Genomic DNA, 12,842 nt, shown 5'->3' with positions numbered 1-12,842 from the left:
CATCTTACATTAAAATAGTGCCAATTCCATTTCCTAAAGCATTACATTCCACAATAAAGGTTTTTGTGAAGTCTGGTGTAGCTAAGACTGGTGCTTGGCACATTTCCTCTTTAAGATGTTTGAAGGTTTTTGTTGCTCCTGGAGTCCATGAAAATGCATCTTTCTTCAATAATGTTGTTAGAGGTGCTGCTATTTTCCCATAATTATTAACGAACTTGCGATAATACCCTGTCAACCTGAGAAATCCTCGAAAATGCTTTATGGATGTGGGGAATTTCCATTCCTTAATGGCTTTAATTTTGCTAGGGTCTACCTTAACTCCTTCATGAGATACAATATGACCCAAATATTCCACCTCTTGTACTCCAAAGAAACATTTGGATCTTTTTTCATATAATTTTTTCTCCTCCAATAGTTGTAGCACCCTGTCAACATGTTCAAAATGATTCTTCCAAGACTTGTTGTAGATTAGTATATCATCAAAAAATACTAACACAAATTTTCTAAGGAAGGGTTTGAAAATGGAATTCATCAAACCTTGAAATGTAGAAGGTGCATTGATAAGGCCAAAAGGCATGACCAAAAATTCATAGTGACCCTCATGAGTTATAAATGTTGTTTTCAGAATGTCTTCAATCTTCATTCTGATTTGATGATATCCTGAACGAATATCCAACTTGGTGAAGTAAATTGATCCATGCAATTCATCCAATAATTCGTCAATTACAGGAATGGGAAACTTATCTTTAATAGTGAGCTTGTTGAGCTCCCTATAATCCAGACACATGTGCCATGATCCATCCTTCTTTTGCACCAATACTACTGGAGCAGAGAAAGAACTTTGGCTAGGTTGAATTATACCAGCCTCTAGCATTTCTACAACCATATGTTCAATTTCACTCTTTTGGGAATAGGGATATCTATACAGCCTAATGTTTGGAGGAAAACTTCCTGGAATCAAATGAATAGCATGATCGTGATCACGAATAGGAGGGAGACCTTTGGGAGTCTCCAATACCTTGGAATGATTGTCCAAGACTTTTTGGAGATCTAGAGAAATAAATGATTTCGATATGGAAACATCTAGCAAACACCTTGTTGTTCCATTTTTAGAAGATTTTTCATACAGTTAGAGCTGATTATCTTTCCTGGTTTCCCTGTAATGCCCCTTAATTCAATTTCCTTTCCTTCCACATAAAATTTCATGAAAAGTTCTTGAAAGTTAAAAGCTATTGTACCCAAGGATTGTAGCCATTGAACTCCTAGTATAACATCAGCACCTCCCATTGGAATGGAAGGCATTGAGCTATTTAATACATATTCTCCCATGGATATCTTAATATTATGGAACCTTCCAAAGAAATTTATCGTTCCTCCACTTGCAACCATCACTTGACACTTTGGTGCTGGATATAGGAAGTAATTCAATTCTTTTTCTATCTTACAATCAATAAAATTGTGGGTACTTCTTGAATCAATCAACACTATTACTTTTTTCTTCTTGATATGTCCTTCTATCTTGATGGTTTGAGGAGAGGTAATTCTAGCCAATGCATTACAAGATATGGTCGGATTCATTTCTTCTTTATCTAGGCTTTGTTCCTGGAGTATATCCTTTTCTTTTGACCTTTCTTGTTCCTTTTTTTCTTACTCTTCACAATCTATGTAGAATAATTTCTTCTCAACACACTTATGACCTTCAGTGTATTTGCTATCACAACTGTAACAAAGCCCTTTTTCTATTTTTCTTCCAATTTTCGTGGTGTCAACCTTATAGTTTGTAGAAGGCTAGGGGCTACAACACTTCCATATTTATAGTTGTGAGTGGTATGCTTCCTGGTTGCCATAATTTTGCTTTCCATTTTTATTGCTAACCTGAATGCCTTCTCCAATGAATCAGGTTCCCAAAGGCGAACATCATATTGGATATTCTCCATTAAATTCCCTATGAAGACATCAATCCTATGCTCCTCTAGAATATTTTTTACCCTTATGTTCAATTATTGGAACTCCTCAATGTGCTCCATTATTGAACCCTTTTTTCTGAGACTTATCAATTGGCTAAAAAAGGTGTTGCTTTTTGTATCCTCATAATGTGTTGTCATTTCTTCTATAAAAATTTCCCAAGTGATAATTTGTTTACGAGAGCAAAGCCATTGATAGCATACAAACTGATTTGGTTCCAAATATAAAGTTGCAATACGTACCTTTTGTGTGTTTTGCACATTATTGAAATCGAAAAATTGCACCATTTGTAGTATCCATGTTGCGGGATCCTTGCCATCAAACTTCCTCATATCGATTTTTGGAATATGGTGGGTCTTTGATCCAACATTAGAGTCTATGAAATCATGATTAACATTTCTTTTGTTCTCATCATGATTTTCCTTTACTACTCTTTCACCATTAGTGACCATTTCTTGTAGCAACTTATTCAAATTTATCTTCAATTCTTCCATCTTATCATCCATGCCATCCATCTTAGCGTCCATGCCATTCATCCTAGATTCCATGCCATTCATCTTAGTTTCCATGCCATTTATCTTAGCTTCTGTTAGCTTTTGTGAGAGTGACATTTGTTGCACTTGGTCTTGTAATTTTGATCTATCATGTAGCATTTCTTCCTCTTCTTCATGAGTCATGCTAGAGATTTCAAGTTGTTTACTAGCTGTTTCCATTTTCTTTCTTTGGGGCATCAATTATCGATAATAATTCTTCACTATTCCCTTTGAATTCCTTCAAACTATTTTTTTAAACCAAGCTTATGCAAATATTAAAAAAAATACACACCTTTTTTTCACTTTGTAGGTACTCGATATTGAATATGATGTATCTCTGTAATTTTGGATCTTTCATTTCTAAAACTGCAAGTTGCACTAGCCCTCTATGTCCTATTTCCAATGCCACCAATCTTATTGAATTTAGATTCTCCAAGAAAGATTTATGCATAATCTCCCAAGATCACTTGATTATATACCTTTTCAGAAGAGCGAACTTGTATGAGGTGCCACGTGTCACTGTTTTGACCTTCGGGTCTAAACAATATAAACAGGAAAGTAAAGTTTGTCCTATTTTTGTAACTTCTTACAAAATTTCAATCTGATGCTCAAAAACAAAGTTATGACGATTTTCCCAAGGTCACCTGTTTGGAATATAATTCAGGAGTCTACAAAAAGACCAACTTCCTTAGATCGTATCTCCGCAAATATAGCGTGAAAATATTTGAAATTAGGACTCGAGGTTCAACACGATTTCTTCTCAAATGGGTTTTTTTGTTTGCTTCTAAAACGCCGCAGAAAAAGAGTTATAGTGAAAATACCATGATGACCTATTTGGAGCAGCGAAACCCTAGAATCCAAAGCTCTGATACCAAATTTTATGAAACTAGCTCACAAAAAGATAGAAAAGATAGATCAACACCTCAGAATTCAGCCTCTTAGAGGGGGCAATCTCCTTTACATTACATAAATGAACAATTCTTGGATGATTCAGATGAAAAAACATCCTTTCTATATATAGGAGTCTAAGGAGTCACAATATAACCAAGCCGACCTAACAATAATAATATAAAGGCACAAAAATAACAATAGAGGGATTCTATGGGGCACAATAATATTAATAATGGATATAATTACAATATTAATAGGGGCATCGTTAGTACTATAGGGACCTAACATTCCTCCTTTGGTGTATCTTCTAGGCGAAAATTTTGCACAAGGACGACGCTAATTCCACCACAAATGGTGCAAAATGTCAAACCGTTAATTGGACACCTCCGCCCAAACTTCACCTTTTGTTTCGATCATATGGCAGCAAAGGGGCATAGGAAAAAGACCACGCACTTTCTGGCTCCCTTCCTTTGGTCATATGGCGGTTGCGAAAGCCATAGGCTGGGCACCATGCACTGACCCATCTGATGCTCTGCCAACGGTCACATGTGTAGTGATATGACCTTGGGCTAGGCATGGGCCAAGTGCCTCACAACCTACTCTCTCTGCCTGGCTCTTAGACATGTGGTCACATTGTGACTCGATGCTAGGGCCACATGCCCCTCCCCCTCCCACCAATCACAAAACCATTCAAATTTAAGTATAACCACCAATTATATTAAACAAGAAACATTGATGGCATAACTATTCGGTGGTTGGTTTGTAACGGTGAGGTCATGGGTTTCAATATGTCGCGGTCTTTTGGTCAACCCAACCAACATTCAGCATGAATCCCAAGGGCCATGAAGCGCCCTCCCATTGGTCCATGTGGCACCTCCCAATTAGTCAACCACAAAACGCACCAACAAATGAAATCTTGCCAAATCGCCCTATATGACCTTCCATGTATCAACATGATATTGGCCCGTTTGACTACCGTACCTGCATAGTTAGCCTATTGATTTCAGTGCCATGTCATTGTACAACATACCTAGTCACTAGCCCAGTTAACCATGTAAGTTGACTTTTTAGTTATTTGCCAGAAACTTTAGAATGTGATAACTTTCACACAAGCTGTCGAATTTAGGTGATTCAAGCATTGTTGGAATCAAAACAATGAGATCTATGATTTGGTACAAGTTTCGAGTGATTTCAATCACTTTGATTTTTGAGCATATTTATTTATCCCCTAGACCTTTCCTCCCTAGTGAAAGCTTTTGGACCAACCAAAGTATGTTTTTACTCAACAAGTAAGTGAGGGCACAACTCCCTCACTTTTCTAATCCCAATCCACCTTGCTTTACTTGGATTGGTACCTTTGAGCCCCACTTGAAGATACTCCACATTGCCTATGCATAAAGTCATGATTCTCGTGTCAAGAATTGAGTCTTTCTACAACTCATCTAAATATTTAGGAGAAAAATCTTCAATAGATGGAATCTGAACATTCTATTCATGATCGTCAATCATTGGAGGCTCATACAATCTCACATTTTCCACATTCAAAACAGAATAAATTTGAATAAAAGGTGGAAAATCTAATCGGAAGGCATTGTTACCAATCTTCTCCAATATTTTGAAAGGACCATATCTGATTGAACCCATACATTTTGGAACAACATATTTGTGGTATGTTCAATGGTAACCTATTTCTTGCATGGCATCAACACACACATTTTGCTGAAATGATCCACAATAACATATAGATAATCATGACCTTTCTTAGACATTGGTAGCCCCCCTACAACATCCATAGAAATAATTTCCCAAGAACGAGAAGGAATATGAAGTTGAATGTACAAACTTAATTTCCTATTACTAGGCTTGCTAGTAGCACACATGGACCATCCCTATATCTTGAAACACTTTCATTCATGCAAGGCCAATAATAATGCCTTTGAATTTGTGCAACTATTTTTCTTACACCAAAGTGACCATCAATAAGAGAAGTGTGGACTCCCCTTATAACATTGACTCTTTCAGCCTGTGGAACACATAACTTGCTAAGATGATACAACAAATTTGTTATGAACATGATAATCCAACTCTTCAACATGATTTCCTTGGATCAAAGTTGCATAAACATATTTAAAATCATCATCTTAGGCATATTGTTCAATATAACTTTCATGCATGATTGAGTTATGATTCAAAATGAAATATGCATTAACAATAGGCCTTGATAATATATCAACAAATTTGTTGTATATACATTTCTTGTACCTGATTACCAAATTAAATTGTTATAGGAATCCCATCCACATGAAATGTCTAGCTTGTTATAGCTTGGTTTTCGATTGTATCTATTGCAAAGGTTGATGGTCAGTGTGAATATTCATTTCTTTACCCATCAAATAATTCTTCCATTTATTCATACAACTCTTTATCGTAAGTTGGATAGTTAATTATTACATTGGTAAATGTTTCAGAATGATAATAAATAGGCTTACCATGCTACATCAAAACTACCCCCATGGCATAATCACTTGCATCAGTTTGAATCTCAAATGGTTTCTTAAGATCCGGAAGTATTAGAACTAGTGTTGTACTAATTTTCTCTTTCAATGTGTTGAAAGTTTTTTGTTTCTTGCCTCCCCACTGAAAGACCTATTTCACACTTGTCAAAGCATGTAAGGATGTTGCAATGATTGGGAAGTTAGCTATAAATTTTCTCCAAAATTGGGTTGCTCCCAAAAAGCTCCTAACTTTTGTTACATTGTTGGTTTTAGGCCAATTCACAATGAATTCAAATTGTGAGGGATCAAGCTTCAATTCACCCCCTCCTACAATATGACCCAAATAAACTAAAAAGGTTTTCCAAAATTCACACTTAGACATCTTCAAATACAATTACTCTCTTTTCAAGACATTTGAAAACTTGCTTCATATGCTTGACATGATCTTCATGAGTCTTACTGAAAATCAGAATATCATCTAAGTAGACTAATACAAAATCATCAATGAATGGTCTCAACACATCATTCATAACTCTCATGAATGTTGCAGGTGCATTGCAAAGCCCAAACGACATAACTAACCATTCAAGCAAACCTTGTTTTGTCTTGAAAGAAGTTTTCCAAATACCATCTTTTGCAATCCTTATCTAATGTTAACTTCTTCTCAAATCTCACTTAGTGAAATACACATCTTTTAACCGATCTAGCAAATCATCAATGCCAGGAAAATAATAGAGGTTCTTTACTGTGATTTTGTTCAAAGCTCTAAAATCCAAACACATGTGTCGTGTATCATATTTCTTTGGAACCAAGACAATAGGAGACCCACAAGGAGATGTGTTCGACCTGATGACCCCTTTGTCAAGGACCTCTTGAATTTTCTTATTGATCTTTGCATTCTCCAAAACTGACATTATACACATGCCAATTTTTGGAAGAGGTGCATCATGCTACAAATGAATCTCATGCTGGGTTCATCTTTTAGGAGGCAACCCTTCAGGTTCCTGAAACATATTTTCATAAGTATTAACAACTTCAACCAAATCATCCTTGAGTTTAGAATCACATCCTTTGGAAGCTTCAGATTCAACAGTGTCTTTAGCTTTAATCATCAGCAACACAAAATTCTTACTAGCATTTACAAGTGTTTTCATCTGACAAGCACTTACAAGAGATAATTTCATCTTCTTGCGATGTTTTCTAACAATATACTCAACTCCATCTTTACAAATATGAGATTTGTTCTCATGATAGTAGAATATGGCTTTTCAGTCACACAAGTATGGACTCCCTAAAACAATTTCACATATGTCAAGTGGTACAACATCAAGCTCTACCTCATCTATAAATTTTGCAGTGATGGCGAATTTCAGTTTATACCTTCTTGTCACTTGAAATTTGGCATCTTCACATACCCAACCCAAAGGGTATGGCTTAGTATGAAGTGTAATTTCTTGAAAATAGCTTCAGAACAAGTTTGACCTGGGATCCACTATCAAATAAAGTATCAACTTTACTATGTTTTGTAATGACCTTGATATGAAAAATATCACTTCTTTGTTTATCATTTTGAGACTTAATATGCTTACTAGAAGAACTAGTACTTGCATTAGAAGCTTTACCTTTTATTCCCATGGTCATGATTTTGGTTTCATCACTTGAATTAAATCCTAGATCTTATTGAGATGTAGCAACATTATTTTGTTTCCCATTGTTATTGATCTTGTTTTGTCTCATATATGGATATAATTTTGATCCAGGTGGATCCAGAAATAGAAGTGGCCTTGAAAATAACTCAAAAATAAAATTTCTCATATGGAAGTGAAACCATGACCAGAATGTAGTGCCCGCCTCCCTAATTCCAATGGTGTAAATGACACTCAAATCCAAGTACGTGTGCTCAAGTTATAGCTAGTCAAAGTTCTAGTCATACTTGGTCAAGTGGCAATCACTAACGAGGCAACAATTTGGCAGAATCCCGGCGCACAGAATCCAGCAGTCGAACAGGGAAATTTGTCGCCTCTTTAATTTTTCTAATATCCTTATTTTCCAATGGAATATTTTAACCACATGTTCTATAAAAAACTAAAACAATATATATATATATATATATATATATATATATATATATATAATATATATATATATATATATAGGGTGGTGAGCCACCACTCCTCAACGGTGATATTATATTACATATTGGGTGGACGGGCCAACCCTGGCGGACCCGCCTAACCCCAGAGGAGCCAACACATTAATTCAAACTCTGAACCTTAATACATAAAAAACATTAACCCCATCAAGTCGCATTAAATATGTTGTACATTTAAATGGGGCAAGAGGGCCACCCCTGACGGACCCACCCAACCCCATTGAAATCCAAATCAAAATTAAACAATGGTTGAACCATATGTGATGCTGAGACTTGAACATAGAACCGCCTCCTTACAACACACCACCACCACCAATGGGCCAACAACCCATTTTGGTTGCTTCGCCCGCTAAACATTTTTGAAACTTTCTTTTTCCATTCAGAACCAGACCATCATAGGAGTGAGGCAGAACCTTGAGCAGCCTAGAGGCAGTGGATCCATGAGTGAGGGATCAATTTAGATATTGGAAATATTCCCTTAAAGGGATAGAGGTTTCCTTATCATAATTTGATAAGTTTATACTCGATTTTATACATTTTTTGCACCAGGAATCCAACCGTGTAGTCTGTTTCTCCAGCCGAGGTCTCCATTTTCAGGCCATCATCCGAATTGGAGGTATAAGGGTCATTTTTGTAAAGTTTCTTGTAACTAATTTCTTTGATGTCACTTAATAAACTAAGACCTCCCCACTTTAAGCAGGGCCCGAAGAAGTATCCCCCATTGCGTGAAATCCATAATCAAATCGTTTGTGTGCCTTTGATCTCATGGTTGCTTTATGATTTCCACTTCCTTTTCATGTGTTGAGTTACTTGGTTAATATGCTCATTTATATGCAATTACGAAAGCATCCTTGAAGTTAAAAGATTTGGATCGAGTTTGGTATCGGAGCAGGTCTTCTTGATGTGAGTTTCATGAGTGTGCTAACCAAGAAAAAGATCCAAAGAGGTGAAGGAAAACTTAAATCCCTTGATCTTGGAGCGGGGCATGCACCATGAAAACAAAACATGGCATATGAGGAAGCTCGATTAGAGAAAGAGCAAAATTATTGCAAGATCTTCTTCACCATGGCAGAGAAAGTTGAAAATTTGTCTACAGAATATGAGAAGACAATCAAGCTTGAGAAGAAGGAGCCAGATGATCATGCCTTGGTAAATCATGAAGGTGGAGGAGAAGAACCTCCTCCCTCTCTATCTTCCAGTGAAATTTATTCTTCCTCCTCTTCTCATCATTCTAATAGGAATCAAAGGGATGCAAATAAAAATCCATTTTTCAAGTTGGATGTCAAATTTGATTTACCTATATTTAGTGGAGAATCTTATGCAGGAAATCTAGATAACTGAATAAGACAGGTTAAAGTGTATTGCTGCGTCATGAGCCTCATTATTGCGTAATTATATGGGCCTTAATTGGCCTTAATTCACCTCCTAGCTTAGTCAAACCAACTATTCTCAAACTTATTGCATACTTTTGCTTATATTTTGTTTATGAAATGAGTTAGAGTTGGATATTTGGCTTTGTGGTCTAATTTGCATGTAATACAGGAATAAAGGACAAAAGCAAGGAAAAATATAGGTATAAAGGATAAAAGAAAAGAACTATGGCAAAGACCTTGGTAAAGACTTGAATGGGACAAGGGAAAGTAAATATAGGAGGTAAATCCCCCTCATTTACTACCCCTCCATTTGAATATTCCACCATCAGCTCGGAATGCACACAACCATCACTTTGAAGACTAAAAGATAGCCAAGCAAGGGAAGGGGATAGAAAAAAATTATCTTAAGTTGGGAGCCAAGCCTCCCTAATGGGAAGGAAGTCGTTAGGGACTTCAAATGCATAAATAGAGAGGTTTAACACCTCAGTAGGATTAGGACTTCTATTGTAAAACTCTATTTTATTTCTGAGCTACAGAGACTGGTGATAGTTTGCTCTATAATCAATGATTTTTCCTAATAATAATGAGTTCTGTTTAAGCCATCTCTGAGTTAACTCCGAGGGCTGAAGCTCTTGGGTTAGGGCCCGACCCAAGCAGCCAAATCTCCTCTTCATTGTACATATCTGCTAGCATAAGAGTTTTATTTTGTTTATTTGCTTAAGTAGTTTCATGGTTTGCTGATTCATTTGCTCAAGTAGTTTTCTCGTTCTGTTCATTTGTTTGAATAACTTCCTATTTCTACTCATTTGCTTCAATAGCTGCATTGGCTTTAAGTTTACTTCCATTTGTGTTTTTTTATTCATAGGTTGGTTAGAGGAAAATATTACTATCAGGTTGTGCGCAGGTGTCTCGGCCTCATCTCCTACCTTCGAGACTAGGACTTGAGGTAGATACCCTTCAGCAGCCCAAAAAACACAGGTATCTGGTTCTCGCATGGGCTATGGAGTTCGTTGTTTAAAGCAGTTGTTTTTTCACCCACACTGGTTCTCTCTGTCCTTTTCATTTTAAACTACCTCCATCACGTTCCTCATCCATTGCTTCATCTTCATCCGATCACCAACAAACCTTCACAATCACCGTCTGATTCACTATTTTCTCCAACTGCCACCTCGTGTGGAGTCCACCACTCATTTTATGAACTTTAAGTCCCTACCGTCTATCTTCCTTGCCTTATCTGACGGTTGTGCTTCACCCAATCGCCAACTAGCTTGGTTGATCTCCACCATTGATCAACCCTGCCTGATCCAATGACTATCGCGCGATATCGCGTGGATTTCTATCTGATCATTATCTGCCCGAGGGCACGCAATGAGAGTGGTTTCTCCGTGCTACCTGTCGCCCATTTAGGCTAATCACACAAAATTTTAGAAAAACACTTACATATTTGAGGGCATGTGATAAACAACTTACTACCCTCTAAACCCACTCTTTCATTTCCGCACGTTTCTTTTTCCCACGATATAATCTAAGTCGTCCATCTCAGGTTAACCCTGTTCATTCATCTATTCACTCAACCGCCGCGATATAATCTCCACCGTTCATCCTGCTCATTAACCCTATTCCCCCATCTATCTATGTAACCTCATGCAATCAAATCTCTGCCATTCATTTGCCTTTCACTAGAATAATCCAACGATTCTTATGCGCTTTTGCCCCCTCACGTCCTCCTTTCCCTAATTTCTACCTCTGATTATTTTTTCCGCTTGAAACTTGATTTAGCCCAAGTTTCTTTGTTACACCTTAGTCTAGTTTTGATGCTCTTTACCTTTGCAACTTAGATAATTAACATTAGGTTAGTGTTAATTTAGCAATTCTGCTTAGCATAGTTTTTAATTGGTTAGTTAGGTTATGGTGTAAGTTTAGCATTTCATGTTGTTTTCTTCATTACTACAATAGAGTATCTCTCTCTTATAATAGGTTTTCTCTCCTTCCATCAAAGAATTAAGCTTCTTCTGACCCTATGGAAGTTTGGCTTGGAAACCCTAGGGTCTCTTTCCAGAAAAACAGTGACAACAGGCAGGAACTTCACTTCTAGTTGTGCATATAGCACTATCACCTCCAAGTTTGTACAAACCTGAGGTTGATAAGTAAAGTTGGTAGCCCTGGGAGTTGCAGCATTATTGTTACAATACCTAGGCTCATCACTTTTTGGTGTTGTTGCTAGGGAGTTGTCTAAGTAGAAGTAATTACTGCTTTCTTCTATTTCTAGTCTCCAAAATTTCTTTTCTTCTACTTCTAGTCTTCAACTTTCTTCCATTAGTTTAATTCCGCAAAAGTAGTCTAGTTTCTTTCTTTCTTTCTGTTGTCATTATCTACATTCCTTTCCATTCTGCAAGTACTTTCTAGATTTAACAAAATCTTAAAAAAACAAACCCAGAAACATTTCATTTCATGCCTTGTAGGATTGGGGACACTTTAGGGAAATTATTGACAAATACCCCCACTTCATTCCACATGTAACCTTCTCTCTTCTTCAGTTACGGTGAATTGGAAGACCCTTTAGGTGAGAAACCTTACCTATTTGAGGAAACTACAGAAGAAGAAGAAGAGGAAGAACCCATTCCTACTAAACCAATGGCTAGAACCAAAATTATAGGAGAGATAGAGAGAGGATTGAGAGTGCCTTCCCCATCAGGGAAACCAATGGGGACACCAAGATGAAGAATATAAGCCTCTCTGCTCTACCTCATCTCCATGGACTGACCACAAAGGACCCTGACACTTTCCTATTTGAATTTTTTGTTAAATGTTGAACATATGACTATACAGATGATGAGAAAAAGTTAAAACTATTCCCATCTACCCTCAAGGATGCAGCATTATGCTGGTTCATGGCTTTACCTGGAGATAGAATCACAACTTGGGCTCAGATGCAACAGAATTTTAACAACAAATATAGGGACTACTGTAGGTCAAAGGACACTAAAGAAGATATTTTTAGGATGACCATAGGCCACGATGAATCCCTAGAAGACTATGAAGAAAGATTCTAGCTTAGGTACAAAAGGGCTAGGTGCACACTTGACCCTAAGTCACTAAAGCTGGTCTTTCTTAGAGGAGTAAAGGAAGATCTTTTGGATACCTTAAATACGATAGTAGGAGGAGATTTATACCAATTACCCTATGAGGATATTAAGATTGTCTTTAGAAACCATTCTAGGGCAACTAGGAAATAGGGTAGGGGTAGTCAACCTATGGCTAGTACATCATCCTATAACTTATCCATCAAAGGTGAAATTGAAAATATGCTAGAAGATTTCAAAAGTGACATGATGCAAACCCTTGCCTTGCAATTGGACACCAAGAACATTAAAAGGAAGCAAGAGGAATCAGAGAGATCGTTGGCCATCTTTTGACCAAGATGCACTAGGAG

This window comes from Pinus tabuliformis, chromosome 4_2 (genome assembly GCF_031772625.1).
Source record: "Pinus tabuliformis cultivar Carrire ecotype Pingquan chromosome 4_2, CPIR1, whole genome shotgun sequence".
NCBI lineage: Eukaryota > Viridiplantae > Streptophyta > Pinopsida > Pinales > Pinaceae > Pinus > Pinus tabuliformis.
The sequence above is the reverse complement of the archived record's forward strand: the minus strand, read 5'-3'. Positions refer to the sequence as shown.